The sequence below is a fragment of the Brachionichthys hirsutus genome, chromosome 16, assembly GCF_040956055.1.
Source record: "Brachionichthys hirsutus isolate HB-005 chromosome 16, CSIRO-AGI_Bhir_v1, whole genome shotgun sequence".
Classification (NCBI taxonomy): Eukaryota; Metazoa; Chordata; class Actinopteri; order Lophiiformes; family Brachionichthyidae; genus Brachionichthys; species Brachionichthys hirsutus.
In genome coordinates, this window is record NC_090912.1 from 1763154 (window position 1) to 1777792 (window position 14639).

General features: G+C 47.0%; 1 non-coding gene across 1 annotated transcript; it reads right to left on the minus strand.

The window, feature by feature from the left end:
* Window positions 1-3407: 3407 nt before the first annotated feature.
* trnac-gca (transfer RNA cysteine (anticodon GCA)) lies at window positions 3408-3479 on the minus strand. The gene has a single exon. It is a non-coding gene; the product is annotated as a tRNA-Cys (tRNA).
* Between the last annotated feature and the right edge of the window lie 11160 nt (window positions 3480-14639).

Genomic DNA, 14639 nt, shown 5'->3' on the forward strand with positions numbered 1-14639 from the left:
TATTTATCACGGTAATATAACTTTGATGGCGAATTCTGCTTATTAGAGAACAGAAAGACAACACATTGTGCGCCCCCCCCCCTCCTACAACCTGATGGGATGAATATTAACGAGTCTCCACAGAGACGGTGACGTCACGCGGCAGACGCGCTTCCGGATGTTAATGGTTTCGCGGTGGCCCAGTGCGTAATGTCACGCAGAAGCGCGCACACGCGGAGATAAACTAAACGTGGGAGCGTGATGGGAGGAAATGGCAGAAAGAGGGGGATGGAGGAAAACAAAGGAGAGAAAGAGAGAGGGGGGGGGAGTCAGGGAGCGTTTCCTAATCGGACTCGCGTCGCCCCGAGCGCGCGTTTACGCATGACGCGTCACCCCGTCCTGCTTTAAAGGTCACTATAAAGTTGACCTGCTGTGACGCCGCGTCCTCCAAAAACTCTCAGACCAAATCCTGTCGCTGTCCTTCTGGGTTTTATTGCGCCTCCGGCCGCGCATGCGTCCGTGTTTTCCACCTCAGGCTCATTTTTTTTCAACGTGTAATACTCTGAACTGTGCCTTGGCTTTGCAAGCACAGCTGCGTATTATTCTGCAAAAGCATGCATGTGTAATTTATAAGGGCCGGTTGTGGAGCGTTTACTGGCTCCGGTCCAGCCCGGATTGCATATCCTCAAGTTGGCAGGCGGCTTGATTTCAGGCTCGAAGGCCGGAGTGAGAAGGACAATGACAACTTTGTTAAAAGAACTTCTGCGGGGTTGCGTGTTGCCTCCGTAGAAGAATCCTGCTTCGAGTGAAATGAGGAGAGGCGACAAGCGGAGGGCGGCGGAAGGCCCGGAGGCGGTCTGTGCATACAAAAGAGCGAGAGGTAATAAATGAAGCGTACTTCATGTCCTGTTGTTGGTCAGCCTTGCTTCGTGGTGTTGGGCGGTCATAACTCCTGCTGATGGCTGAGTTGTGCCAGTGAGATGTGCGCCCCCCCCCCCTGCGCGGCATGTAAATCACTGCCTAGCCGCCGAGCGACTTTCCACCGTGTGAACCCATCGCAGAGAAAAAGCAACGGCCACAGCAAAGAAAGAATTTCCTCACTCAGACATTTGCATACTTCTTTTAAAGTGTGGCGCCTCTATCATTCCACCAGATTTAATCTGGATCGGATCCAGAATGAGGTCAGGAAAAAATATGCAGTTTTAACATTGAAAACTTCATTTACGGATTCAAAAATCAGTTAAAAATACACATAAACTCCGATTCACTTTTACTTTTCATGAATGGTGTATAAATATGTGATCCAGATCACCACGTGGACGGTGCACATCCGATTACGAGGGGAATGAGCTGCTTGGCGGAGGTCTGCGCTCTCCGAGTGCTTTTCGAGTTCCACTCTTTTGCCCTTGGAGCGATACCAGGAAGTAAACCACAGACACACCACAAACCAACCAGCTGTTACCGGGGGGAACGTCCAACAGCAGAATGTCACCTCGGTTTATGAATTTGTGCTGCAACCTCAGGGCAGGCCCGGAGCCAGGGTCAGGGTCTGGCTTCGCTGCAGCCACCCAACCGTTAGCGTGTCTCATGGTGGAGAGATTTCCTGGGGCGAAATCAAGCACAGGTTAAGGTTTGTTGACTTGGGCCAAAGCCGGCAGACGAGAGGATGTGCGATTCTATTAGAAGTGCAGGTATCACTGCTGGCGGCGGTTCGGCTGAGAGAAACACTCTTTTTTTTTAACTTAGTGGCTTATTTCTCTCGCTGCACGGTTTTCCACTTTCCACAAGCCGTATCTCGACGTGGCCTTCTCGCGTCGGCATCTTTTGTGGAATTGTATTTAATTAACGGCGTTCCAGAAAACCTGAAAGAGGCTGAATGTTTTTTTTTCTCCCACTTAACATTCTCTTAGAATGAAATTCAAGTGTGCACGCGTTGCTTTCAGCATTATTTTTCCTTGGAACCTTTATTGTTTTTAAATAAAAGAATAATAAGCAAAGCAGATGCTTCACAGGTGATGGATGGTCCTCGCCTATCGCTGTTTCAAGTGTGTGCAGAGGCTACGGAGAATAAGCCTGACACGATCTGAGGAAGACAAACGACCGAGATAACAGAGAAACAAATAATAGCTTTAAAAAAAAAAAATCACATCCGAGAGCCTCCCGGAAGCAGAACTCAAAAAACATTCAGTACAAATGATTGACGTGGCTTCACGAGGACTCGAGCGCTTCCGGCTCTCCTCTGTGTCTCAGAAATGCTCACCAAAGAAAATAGCAGTATTTAAAGATGGATTACCTGTTTAATCAGCGTGTAAAATCAAGCAGATTAAAGATGCACATGTCTATCCTTTGCATTCAGGAAGAACCCGCTCTCTCTCTCCGTCTGTCTCTCATTCTCCAGCCGCTCTTTGGTTCAGATTCTATTAATTCAGTCCCTTATCTCCCTTTCGCTGATTACTTCTTTTTGCTAAGACGAGGACGCCGGCTCGCTCTGATCGGCCAGCCAAGAGGAGAGATGCGTTCGCTCTGCCATCGCCAAGGAAATTAGCCCATGTTTGTGATTTCATTTCAGATTTGCAGACTTAATTACTCGTGTGTGTGTGTGTGTGTGTGTGTGTGCCTTCCAGGCTGTGCGATGGGAAGTGTTTGTATGTGCTGTTGTTCACGATGTCGATTGACTGCTGTGCATGAAGCACACTTTAATGACTTTCACCTTAAAGTGCATCTTAACTTGAGTTTGTCTCCTGGAAACAAGACGGGACATTTTGTGTTTCTGGAATAAACATGTTATTAGTGGCACTTGTGCGTCTTCGGAATGTGAACCGTGGCTCAAAGAGAAAGAAACAAAGACGTGACGGCCAACTGAATAGAAGAGAACATGAGGCCGTTGTTATAAAAGCACACCTAATGGAAATCAATTTTTACAACCCCTGGTAAGTTCAACGAGTTCACGTTTTGAATGAGTTTTTTTCTTAATGGTGTCACTTTTCCGGAGACAGTTGGAAACAATGCGGATCCTGTTTCTTTTTTATAAAACTATGAAGTTGTGCTTTAGTCGGGGGTTTCCTTTCCCCCCCAGAGGGCATCATCCATTCCCATAACAGAGACATCGCCTTGACTACCATTGGTTAATTCAATGTGGATATTGAGTTACGTTGCTGACCTCATTGTCTGGGTTATGTGCAATTAAATTCCGTATTTTATAATACTACTGCTGTCTACATGCGAACAAAGCAAGCTATGATGTCACCATTTTGGTGTCCAGTAGATGTAATCCCCCTTCAAGGTAAGCTCGAGGATTTAATGTCTTTTATCAATGACTTTCTTTCTGACACAAAAGATTAGTCCCTTCTGATTGAAATATTTAAATAAAGAGGATTTTGTGAAGAACTGCCATGTTTGAACAGTAAAAATAGTAATAACTCAACTATAGGGGGCACCTGGATTTGAACCAGGGACCTCTTGATCTGCAGTCAAATGCTCTACCACTGAGCTATACCCCCTGAGAGCAGCACGGTAGCGTTGTGGAAGTCTCCATTTTCATCCTCCCTGAGTGTCATGTGACCTTAACGACTTCACACCAGGTTAAAAACCTAAATCAGTCAACCTTTCGTAGTCACTTATCGGAAGGTTGGTGGTTCGATCTTCCTTTGGGAGAGATTCTGAACCGGATCACTGTAAAAAAACAAACACAAACATTCTTTCAGAAGTCAATCTACAACACTGTCATTAAATTATTGTAAATTTTACAGGAAACGTTTTACAGTGTAGTATTTTACAGAGGAGAGTGATGGATGTGGCACTGAACTCGGGACTGTCCTTCTGCCATCTGCTCAAGGGCTCCACACACACACACACTTACACGCGCGCGTGCACACACACTTCCAGATTGACAGCTGGGTCACTGAATTTCACCGAGGAGCCCACAGCAACGGGATCGGTGTGTTCCTTGGTGCCGCTGAGGATTGTCCTGTCTGACAGGTGAGTGCTTCTCAGGCTGCAATAATTACCCTGCAGCATGAAGCAATTAAAATATACAAAAAAAATCCCCTCAAATCCAGCGTGGATACATTTAAACTCCATCTTTAGATGCCAGTCTGTGGAGAGGAAAACGCACACCACCGCTGTTCAGAGGGAGAGCGATGACGAAGCGGTAATGATACAAGTGAGCCTCGAGCGCCGCATCAATATCTCCCATTGATTTGACTTTTTGTCCTGACGTAGAGAGATGAACAATGTCACAACAATAGACTGCCCTATTCCGTCTTCTGTTCGCCCCCCTGCTCTTATCGCTCCTCATTCTCCGCTACAGACTGTTACTGTCAGGGCTGGAAATAATGACCTAATAGCTATAGCTTGTCTTTACCGACTGCAGATTGGGGGGGGGGGGGGGGTTAGTGCAAGTGTTTGAGGGTGCATGTTAACCCTCTGGAGGCCGAGAAGATTTGGGGTCAAGGAGAAGATTCCAGGTAAGGGAAGGACTGGTGGGAATCACTCGAGGAGGGATAAACATCAAAACTCTGCTGCGTATTGATCTCCCTTTGACCTCCGATAAGTGCATGAGGCTGTTCCTTAAATAGCCCATTTAGCATCATCCCGGCATTGTAGGGTTTAACGGGCGTTTTAAAAGGCTTCGAATGCCTCGGCCATTAGATAAACATTTGCACTTAAGGAACGCCTTCTTCCAGCTTTTCCTCGATGGATGCAGCCGGTTCGGGTGTTTCCGACGGCGCTGGCTGTGCAGCGACATCCTTATCCTTTATTTACAGTGCTTTACATGATATGTGGAGGAGCAGCAGCCGTCATCGTCCGTGTCCAGATGGCTCTGATGAGCTACAAGCCTACACTCAAAAGGCACAGGATGAGGAGGTGGCATGGCGCTGGGTTCGATGAGCGCTTGGCTCGCGCCGCGGGGCTTTTGGTTGGTGCTCGAGAAGTAAAGAGGCTGAACCGGAACCCCTGGAGAAATGAGACGTCTACTGCGACTGGCAAACAGACAAAGCCGCTCCCATTGGCTCTCCAGAGAGGAAGGGCCGGGCCTCCCGTCCCCATGTGGTGGCGGCACAGACGAGCCGGGACCAAAGACTTCAAAGTGGACACGCACAAAGGCCTCACACAGGGTCCGTCTGAGGTTTCTCCGGTTACGTGACTGGAGGCCCATGCAGGTGCACCCAGACTGGGTCCTTGGCAAAGCGGCGTGGTCTCTACCCCTGTCCGTTTGGATCGGCGGCCGCTCGGAGGCCGTCCCTCGTCACCTCGGTGGCCACTTCGGGTCTCAGGCCGCCTTTCAGATTGTCTGAGCACCTGCTGCTCTCCAATATGCCCACCCGTCTTCCCCGCAGCATCACGACAGCACTCTCATTCACACTCCCTCCCTCCCACTCGTTGTCTATCTCCCCCTGCCAGGTGGGACCAAACACATGCCCGCTGTCTCATAAACACCAAGACGTGCCAGCGTTGCCTGGTTAGCCGCGAGGAGTCCCGAGAGACGGCCAACGACCGCACAGACGTCCTGTTCAGGGGGGAGCCAGACAATAGAAAGAACCAATCCGACAACGGCGACAGACAAGAAGGATGAAGAGGAAAAAAAAAATCTAAATTAACCAGCGAGAGGAAAGAGGAAGGGCACTCGTCTTCACAGCTGACGCCTAAGAACAGGCGGTGGAGTAACTTTCCACACTTCATTTAAAGGAGGGGCCGAAACCGGCATCCGAGAGCCTAAACAGCCAGGAGAGGAACGGAGGACAAACACCATGTTCCAACGTTCCAGTACGCATTTGTGTTTTGCACCATGTTTGTAGGCTGTGGCTCCAAGCTGTTCTTTACTCTGCTAATGTTTCTGCAAATGGAGCTCGGCGGCGCTGGACCGACTCGCGCATTCGGCCAATCAATGTCCACTTATGTCTGCACTCATGTGCCTCAAGGTTGGGCTGAGAGAGACACTCTCTGGAGAGTGAGGTAAAACAAATGTCCTTCAGAACTCAGTTGCAAGAAGCAGAATCGCTCATTTTTATTGCTGTGTGGGTGCAATAAAAAAAGAAAGAAAAAGAAACATGCTTGTCCTTTAGAAAGGGGACATGTTTTGTCTTTCCGTGAATGGAGATATGGCATTTTAAAAAGGAAACCGAATTGGGCCTCGATATACAAACATTGACCGTAACGTTTTTTATATGAGATAATTAACTAAATTCAATCCATTGGCTTAAAAGAAAAATCACAATTTGAGAAAATTCTTAAATTCTGATTTACAAACTTGTTTCTAAGTTAAGAATGATGTCATTTTTCAGTGGACATAAAGTCCAACGCTGGTGTTCTGGTTAGCCATGCTATTCCTACATGCTCATGGTGCTTTTCTTGTGGTGTGATGTGTAAACTGAAATGTCTCACTGTGCAGTCAGTGTATCGTGAGGGAAGCGTAATCCCTGACGATGATCACGCCTGTCACTGACGCCATCTGGAGTTTCACCTTTCTGTTTTGCGATTCAGAGCTCGCTCTCATTCCTCTCTCTGTGTCTACAACCCTTACCTTCGCTGGCTGTGCATGCTTTGATAAATCATTTATCACCCGAGTCAAGCAGGTCATGCATCGTAGCTTTTTCTGATGATGGACACGTTCCATATTTTTGCAAAATATCCACCCGGTGCTGATCAAATCTTAAAGGAGCAGGTGGAGCTGTTGCTGCTGAGATTACTATTAATGATGTGTTTGGGGGGGGAGATCTGCAAATAATGCCTGGTAGAAAAACATTAATTGTTATATCCCAAAGCTGGCATATAAAAAAAAAAAAAGCTGTGTTGTTTTATTTAAGCACACTAGAGCATTATGGCCTGTCAGAGGAAATGAGGCCTTGTTGTGGGATGGCTCCTCTCTGGAGGCGATGCTGTGGGGATGTACTCAGCTCATTAAAATGAGCAGTGATAATGGGAACAAGCTTGATTATCTCGCTAATGACATGTTGTCTCGTAAAGAAGCAAGGGAACAACAGCACAGGGATTAACTCGTGCACACTGCGCAGTGTAGAATATTTCAGATTCACTGTCAGATCTTAATTGCTGCAGATGTCCACTGCTTGTACAGCGTTTATTGTTTAAACAACAGTCCGAGATTTGGGAGGTTAAACAGTTTCAAAGTTTACCGTCTTAATATAGCATGTCAGCATGCTGGACAGAACTTTGAGTCCAGATAATACAATTCATAAATTGTATTTATAGTCTATGTAAATTGTATGGACGTTTGTTGTGTTTTTTTCTTTAAAAAAAAAAAAAAGAAAAGGTTATGGAGTAAAATTATGAACAAATTAACACTGACATACAAATGTTATTCGAACGCAGAAATCCAGTGACGCGTACTCCTGGGTAAACCATCGGGGCGTCATTTCCGGTAAGTGCTTCAGCTGTATCCGACTTGACACAACGCTACGCACTGCACGTTGCAATAAATATTACATTTGAGGATACAGTTCAAGCAACCAGATGCACAAGGATCAGGGACATAGCGTTTCAAAATGTGTCATTTTTGATTGAGATGAAGCACAAACATAAATAAACAAAAAACCCACATGGCTGCGTCTCTCTCAACACTTGGCTAATTGCTAAACGTTGCTATACCTGGCAGAGCAACATGTTTCTGCAGCAAGTTGCTGTTGGAGGAAGCACAATGCACTTGTATTGACTGAGAGGGCCGATGGCAGCACTCCCAGGAGCGAGGGGGGGGGGGGGTTGTGTTTGCACTCATTTGCTTTTCCTTCACACAGAACCTCTATTGTAATGTTCCTGGCACTCAGCACTAACATTTGACCGGGGGGGTTCTGCTAGTTCGGGCTCTCTTCAGACACCTAAAGAAGAACAAAAAAAAAAGAGGTACAATATTTTCATTTATTCCACCACTAAGGAGTTTGCATTATTCTGTAGAGGGTAACACATCAGAAAGATATCTGGGTTCACATTTAGTATGATCAGATCAGATCCCCTCCATCCTCACGACTTCTGCAGCATTTAAGACTGAAATCACATTCCCCGTGTGATTCTAGATGCCACCTTATCTAGAAGTCTCCACATGACCTTTAAATGTCAGATTATTAGCCTCACTTTTGAAGTGCAGCATCAGTAGCGCAGTTTAAGGTCTCATCATCATCATCACCATCATCACATTGGTATGTTGACATTTTAGATGTTTCGGGCCCGCAGATCATTTTGTTTGGAGAGCGTCAGGCCAGGTGACTGCCTCCCTTTCCTCACTGCAGTTTAGGGCTGCAACGATTCATCGAGTAATTCGATTAGGAAATTGAGTGACGGCTCTGTCGGTGAGTGGGAGGAGAGGATGAACGAGTCCGGTCACATCTGTTGTTTCACAGACAGCCTGCGTTCGTCCTCAGGGACCTCATTATGAGCCAGCCTGCAGAGAGAGTCGCTCACGAAGCGTTCAGCCACGCAGCGATGCAAGACAGCACGCCGAGTACAGGAACCCAAACACGTGTTGCTCGCGTTCTCTCAGTGCAGGCATGTCAGTTTAACCAACCTGCACGGACACGCATTGTTATACACAGACAAAGCACACAAAAAAGGGACGACGATGACGATGAGATGTGATTTGTCTCGTGTGTGTGTGCGTGTGAAAGAAGAAGGCGAATGAACAAAGAGTGCGTAAAGAAGAGAGAAGTGTGAGGATGGATGAAAACAGTGTGCATGCTGTGCATGATTACACGTGTTGCATTCAAATACCACATCCTGTTAGCAGCTCTTTCCCTCTCATTGAAGTTGTGTCACTGCATTATTGGACAAGTGGACGGCTTTAGACTTTGATACGAGGAAAATAAGGTTTAAACATGCTTGAGAGGTGTGAATGGCACGAGAAATCCAGTAGAGCCTGAACGCACAAGTTCACTGGGGCTACGTAATTATGGCCCAAAACATGAATTTGTGACCTACATTCTATTAAACACGGGTGAGTGGCAGTCTAATGAATATCGTATGAGGTAGTTCTTATGTTTTATCCAGGGACAAACTGCAAGCTCTGTGCATGCAACCTCAGTTTTCCTCGAATTCTGACTCCATCGTTCACCCCTCTCTCTCTTTCTCTCTCTCTCCATTGAATAATTGAGCACACTCTTTGCTTTTATAGCGATCACCACTGACCCATTCGCCCATGTCTTTTTTTTATTTTTTATTGGAACACTATGCACATGTTGGGAAGCTCGACCACTTCCATTCCCGTTCACCTGAACTCAGACATTTCAGCCAATAAGGCTCTTAAAATGCCCCGTCCTCTGCACCAAAATGAGCTGTTTAACGCAAACGTTCTTTCTGAATTCAGATCGTCTTCATCAAGTTTGAATGGCACACAAATAGAACCCTCCTGCATTTTTTATTTTTTTTGGCAGAAAAATGACTGGAAGAGCATCAAACAAGTAGAAAACGATACCGTCGCTTCGGTGCAACAAAAGGCCAGGCTGTGGAGAAATGACCTTTTTATTAAGTCTACAACGACCCGATTGATTTTCTGTTGCGTCTCTGGTATAATAATGGGGATGGACGGATGTGAATGCAGCCGCGGAGTAATCAGGGTACCGTCTGCAAGACAATCTCGGAGTGATGAAGAAGGGAAGAAAGGCCGAGCTGTGACTAGTGGTCTCCTGGCAGACCCGCTGGACCCCCCTAAATGAGTCTTTGATGTCATCAGCATTTGGCACGGTTTGGTCATTTTAAAAGATGAAGGCAGAGTCTTTGAGGTCGGAGGTCGCTGTGTCTTCACCTGTCTCCGTAGGCTGGTTGGTCGGTTGGTTTTCTGGACAAACATTTTGAACACATGTGCATCAGTCCACCCGTTTTACTTTTTGTCCTCCTGCAGTCCCGAGGTAATTAATGTCCATCCATCCATTTTCAACCACTTATCCGGGGCCGGGTCGCGGGGGGCAGCAGCCGAGGCAGGGAAGCCCAGACTTCCCTCTCCCCGGCCACTTCTTCCAGATCTTCCGGGGGTGGGGGTCCCGAGGCGTTTCCAGACCAGCCGAGAGAGATTAAAGTCATCCCAGCAAAAGCTGCTATAAAAACCCAACGGTCTCAAAGTCCTGCTGATGTTCATTTGCTCTGACATTTTGGGAAATCAATTATGTGGGAAATCTAACCGCTCACATTATCACGTTGGAACTGTGATGGCACCTCTGCCTTGCATGACTTCCACAGTGGGACGGGAGGGAAATGGCCCATTTAGCATCTTTATGAGAGCGATTTGGTATGGCGATAGCTAAGATCGGCTACGGCGTAATGAAGGAGAGCGTTTTGGAGATATCGGCTACTTGAGCGCGTTTTATGGCTGAAGAAAATGGATTGATTTTCCAGAAACAGAGATAAGCCTTTGAGGACTATCCGCTCTTTTGCTGTCATTGTGCAGAAGGAGCCCTGCGTGAGCTGACTATAGGCCAGCATGTAAAATCAATTTGAATCTAAACACAATTTTTTTGCTTTTGTGCAATTCATTTAAATTAACCATGAAAATTGAGGACTTGATCTTTTCTGGGAAATTGAGATTTTAGGAATATTTTATGAGTCAAATATAATCACCAGCAGCAACCGAACGCTAATTCAAATTAGAATAACCAGACTAATAGAATAATCACTGCACTGCACTCGCAGTTCTTTGAAGATGGGACGTGAGAAGGAGTCGACCGGAGGCATGGACGCAGCGTCTGAAGCTTCGAGGGCCTCCGCCTTGATGTCCGGCGTGCCAGGCCAGCTCTCCCGGAGACGATGGGATGGTGGGCAGCCATTCTGTGAAGTCCTCTGTACTCTGTCGGTGCCTCAGCTTCGTTATTCTCTGCTCTCTGAAACAGGGAAGCAACGGCGCCTTGCATTTTGACAGCCCTCTTCTGGACTTGTGTTAGTACTGGTGACTACAGTGGTACCTCAGCTTACGAATTTAATCCGTTCCGGGACTAACCTCGTAACGTGAAAACTTCGTAAGTAGAGACGCATTTTGAATGTAAATGCACTAATCCGTTCCAAGCCCCGCAAAAGTATTGTAACGGTTCATGTTTTAGGAGTGTTCATTATTCCTACGCTGCAGAGAGTCCGCAAAGGCATCCAGTGAGGAGGGGCGGTGTGTGTGTGTGGGTGCCGCGGGGAGGAGGAGGGGAACGGGAGAGCTGCGGGAGAGCTGCGTAGCTCCCGCAGCTCTCCCGTTCCCCTCCTCCTCGCGGCACCCACACACACGGAGAGTTACCCGTCGTGTGCTTATTCCAGCGTCCGACGGACGCTACATTATGATATTTTTTTAAAATATTAATCTACCTGTTAGCTGTTACTTTTTGTCCTCTTTGTTTACTGGTCCTTTGCGGTGTTTTCTGCCTCGCGTTTCTTGAAAAACTGATCCGATGACGTCTGCTTTTGCCGGCTTTTGACAATCCGTCGGAAATGTGCGAGGCAGACGTCATCATAATGAGCAATAGCCCGACTTGTCAACACTTTTTCCGGGTGACACGAGGGGGACACGAATAGCGTGCTGGGATACACGCATACGCAACGGGTTGCCAGGCAGATGGCAGAGCAGCTACAAGTTTGTTTACGTTCGGTGAACTCTGGGAGCGGCGAATAGCGCTATTCGCCGCTCCCAGAGTTCACCTCGTATCCTGAAATGCTTCCGTAACAAGAGGCAATATTTTCCCATTCAGAAACTTCGTAACCTGAAAATTTCGGATGTAGGGACATTCGTAAGTCGAGGTACCACTGTATCTGGAATGGATGATCGATGATCCTTCATCCATTCAGGGGACAATCGCCTCGTCTTGTTCGTATTTCTTCAGATTATATATATGTATTTTTTTTATTCCGGATTGGCTGACTCTCCCTTTGAGTTTTGAGGATTGTCCTCACAAATCATTTGAACATTTGATGAACTCTTTCCTCGATGACAACTTCCGTCAGATCGCCGCTTCTCCAACATCGCCTCTTATCCCCACCCCACCCCCACCCCCACCAACTTTACTTCGTGGCCCATCCCTCGCTCTCAAACAGAGAAAGTCATTACAGCTAAGGATTAGATCGATGCAGGAGGATGAGTGGGGGGCGGGGAGGGGGGGCACGCAGAGAGGCGGCACGCCTGGGCCAAGCAATTTATACCAACAATAGAACTCTTCTTGCACATCCTGGCGCGCGTGCACACACACACACACACACACGCACACACAAACACATAAATTCACATTCATTTTAACAGAAGCGGAGTTGACGGAAATCGGCTGACGGAGACGTGACGTCATGACTCAGGAGTCCTCAAGCGCACTCAAGGCGCGCACAACCGAGGAGCGCGTGTTGACGCGTTCGGGTGGGGTTAATATCGGATTAAGGCTTTCCATAAATTAGCTTCACCTTTTGTCTTTATGCGTTTTACTAATTTGTGCCGCATTATTATTATTATTTTGGGGCAGAAATCCACGCGAACGAGGACGTCTCTAATCCTGTCCCTGCTGGGCGGTGATAACGGAACCCTCTTTGTTGTTTTTGCAGGTCCGCGGATCGCCAGAAGATCCTGTCACTGCAAAAAATGTCACGCAAAACACCCGTTTTAAGACTATAGAGCAGGGGTGTCAAACTCAAATCCTCCAAGGGCCACATTAGCATTATGTTTGCCCTCCAAAGGCCAAATGTAAACCGTAACACAGTAAAAAAAATAACTAAATGTAATGTAAAATAAATGTAACTACTCCTTAACATGCTGTTAAATAACTATTAATTTTTTTATTTAACTCTTTAGCCGCCACAGTAATTACAATAAAATATTCAGTTTTACAAAACAAAATCAAAGCAACACCAAAAAGCCACCACCTTGTCTTGTCACGGACAAACCAAACCAAAAACAAACAACCGAAGTGGGCAAGATAGAGAACATTCCCCGAGTCAATGCCGCAGAAAAGACGTCACTTTCAGGATCAGCACCGGACAGCTCCATATATAGCCTATGGAGCTGTCCAGTTCTGAAGTTCAACTTCAGGTTTCCCAGAGGGAGAGACTGGGAACAGAATACCCATAATCCCTTTCACCACACGGACGCTCTCCTCCTTGGCCTTGAGAAGGAGCAGCATCCCGCAGGCGAAGACGTGTCCATCTGTACAGAGGAGATAACTGCCCCACACCCTGCCTCCAGTCCTCCAACCTGCCTCCGCGCCCTGTTGTGCACGACTGTCCATCACAGCGCAAACACACACACACACACACACACATCAAAATACAAGCACAGCATGCAATGGAAACGCCACAGAGAGGAGAGAGACAGGTGTTAAAATGAGTTTGGACGGAACCGACCAGATTTGATTTGATTTTTTTCCCCAACCTGCTCTTTTGCTGTCACGGTTGATCCGAGATTTGATTAGATTTGGAGGCAGATTAAGGGGATTTGATCCCCATTTTAAAGACACCGTCACACAGAGATTTGTTTTCTGCTTTAGAAAACATTTTGACTCAGAATCAATGGCCTTTTCCAAATGAAGCCTTCACAGCTGTGGGAGAAAAGTGAACCTGTCGGAGTGTTTGCAAAAGGCAACCCACTGGCAAACGGGATTATTGTATTGACTCGGAGGACGAGCGTCTCGCAGCGGGGACAGGTGGATGGACGGAGCGCCGTCGAGCTTCACCAGGCGACTGCGCCAGGCAGCAATCTCAGCCGAGAGCTCTCCCAGCTCTGTCCGAGGATGGGTGCAGCCAAAAAGCACGCAGCAGCCACTCAGAAATCTACAAAATAAGAGCCTATTGATTCTGTGTTTAAGCGGGAGGCAGAATTCCAAATCACTGTTTCCGTTCAGTTGCGTGTTGAATACAGGCGAAATATTCAGTTATATATGATTTATCATAAATGCGAAGAGACTTAAGTTTCCAAACGTGGACGCAACACGTTAAAATCCCCCCCCCCCCCCCCCCCCCATCTGTGGGTTACAGTTATAGCATCCAAATGAGGTGAAAATGTGGTGGATATGTTACACACAGGCAGAATGCAAAATAGCAAAAGTTACTCAAGGGCAGCTTCTTTCATGCAGCAGAGACGCGTTGTAAACGTTCAAACCGCTGGATGCCTGCGGCGCGCACGCAGCCCGTTGAGTTGTGACGTCCATCCTAAGAGAGATGGAGCACAGGGTGCCAGTTTGATTTGAATAATAAGTCATTTAGTCGATGCTGTCTCAGACAGGAAGAGAGCGCACGGTGCGTCATCCAGTCGGAGGAGAGAACGGAGTGTTCGGTTTACAGCTGCTGTTCTGGTCCCAGCAGGGGGGGGGGTCCATCCATCCACGTATTACCTGGAGCCGATGTCCCAGTGCCATCGAACTGTGGAAGGGCTTCACAAGAAAGCCTGCAAACCACAACACTCCTGCTGTCAGGAACAAAGTCACACGCTATTTCCAAAAAAAACGATTTTATCCACAAAGGATCAGGAATTCTAGGATTGAACACAAAGCAACACGAGAGTGAGCCAAATGAAAACGGGCCCCATGCAGAAGGAAAGGTGTGCCCTCTAGTGGAGACATATCCACATTACAACCCACCAGTCTGCTAATCATCCATTGGTTTAATTGCCAGTAGATCAATAACATCTCAACGGGGACAACTGGTTTCTATCATATAAAGTGCCAAAACCAAAAAAAAGCAAAGAAGCTTTGAGAACATATACTTTATTAATT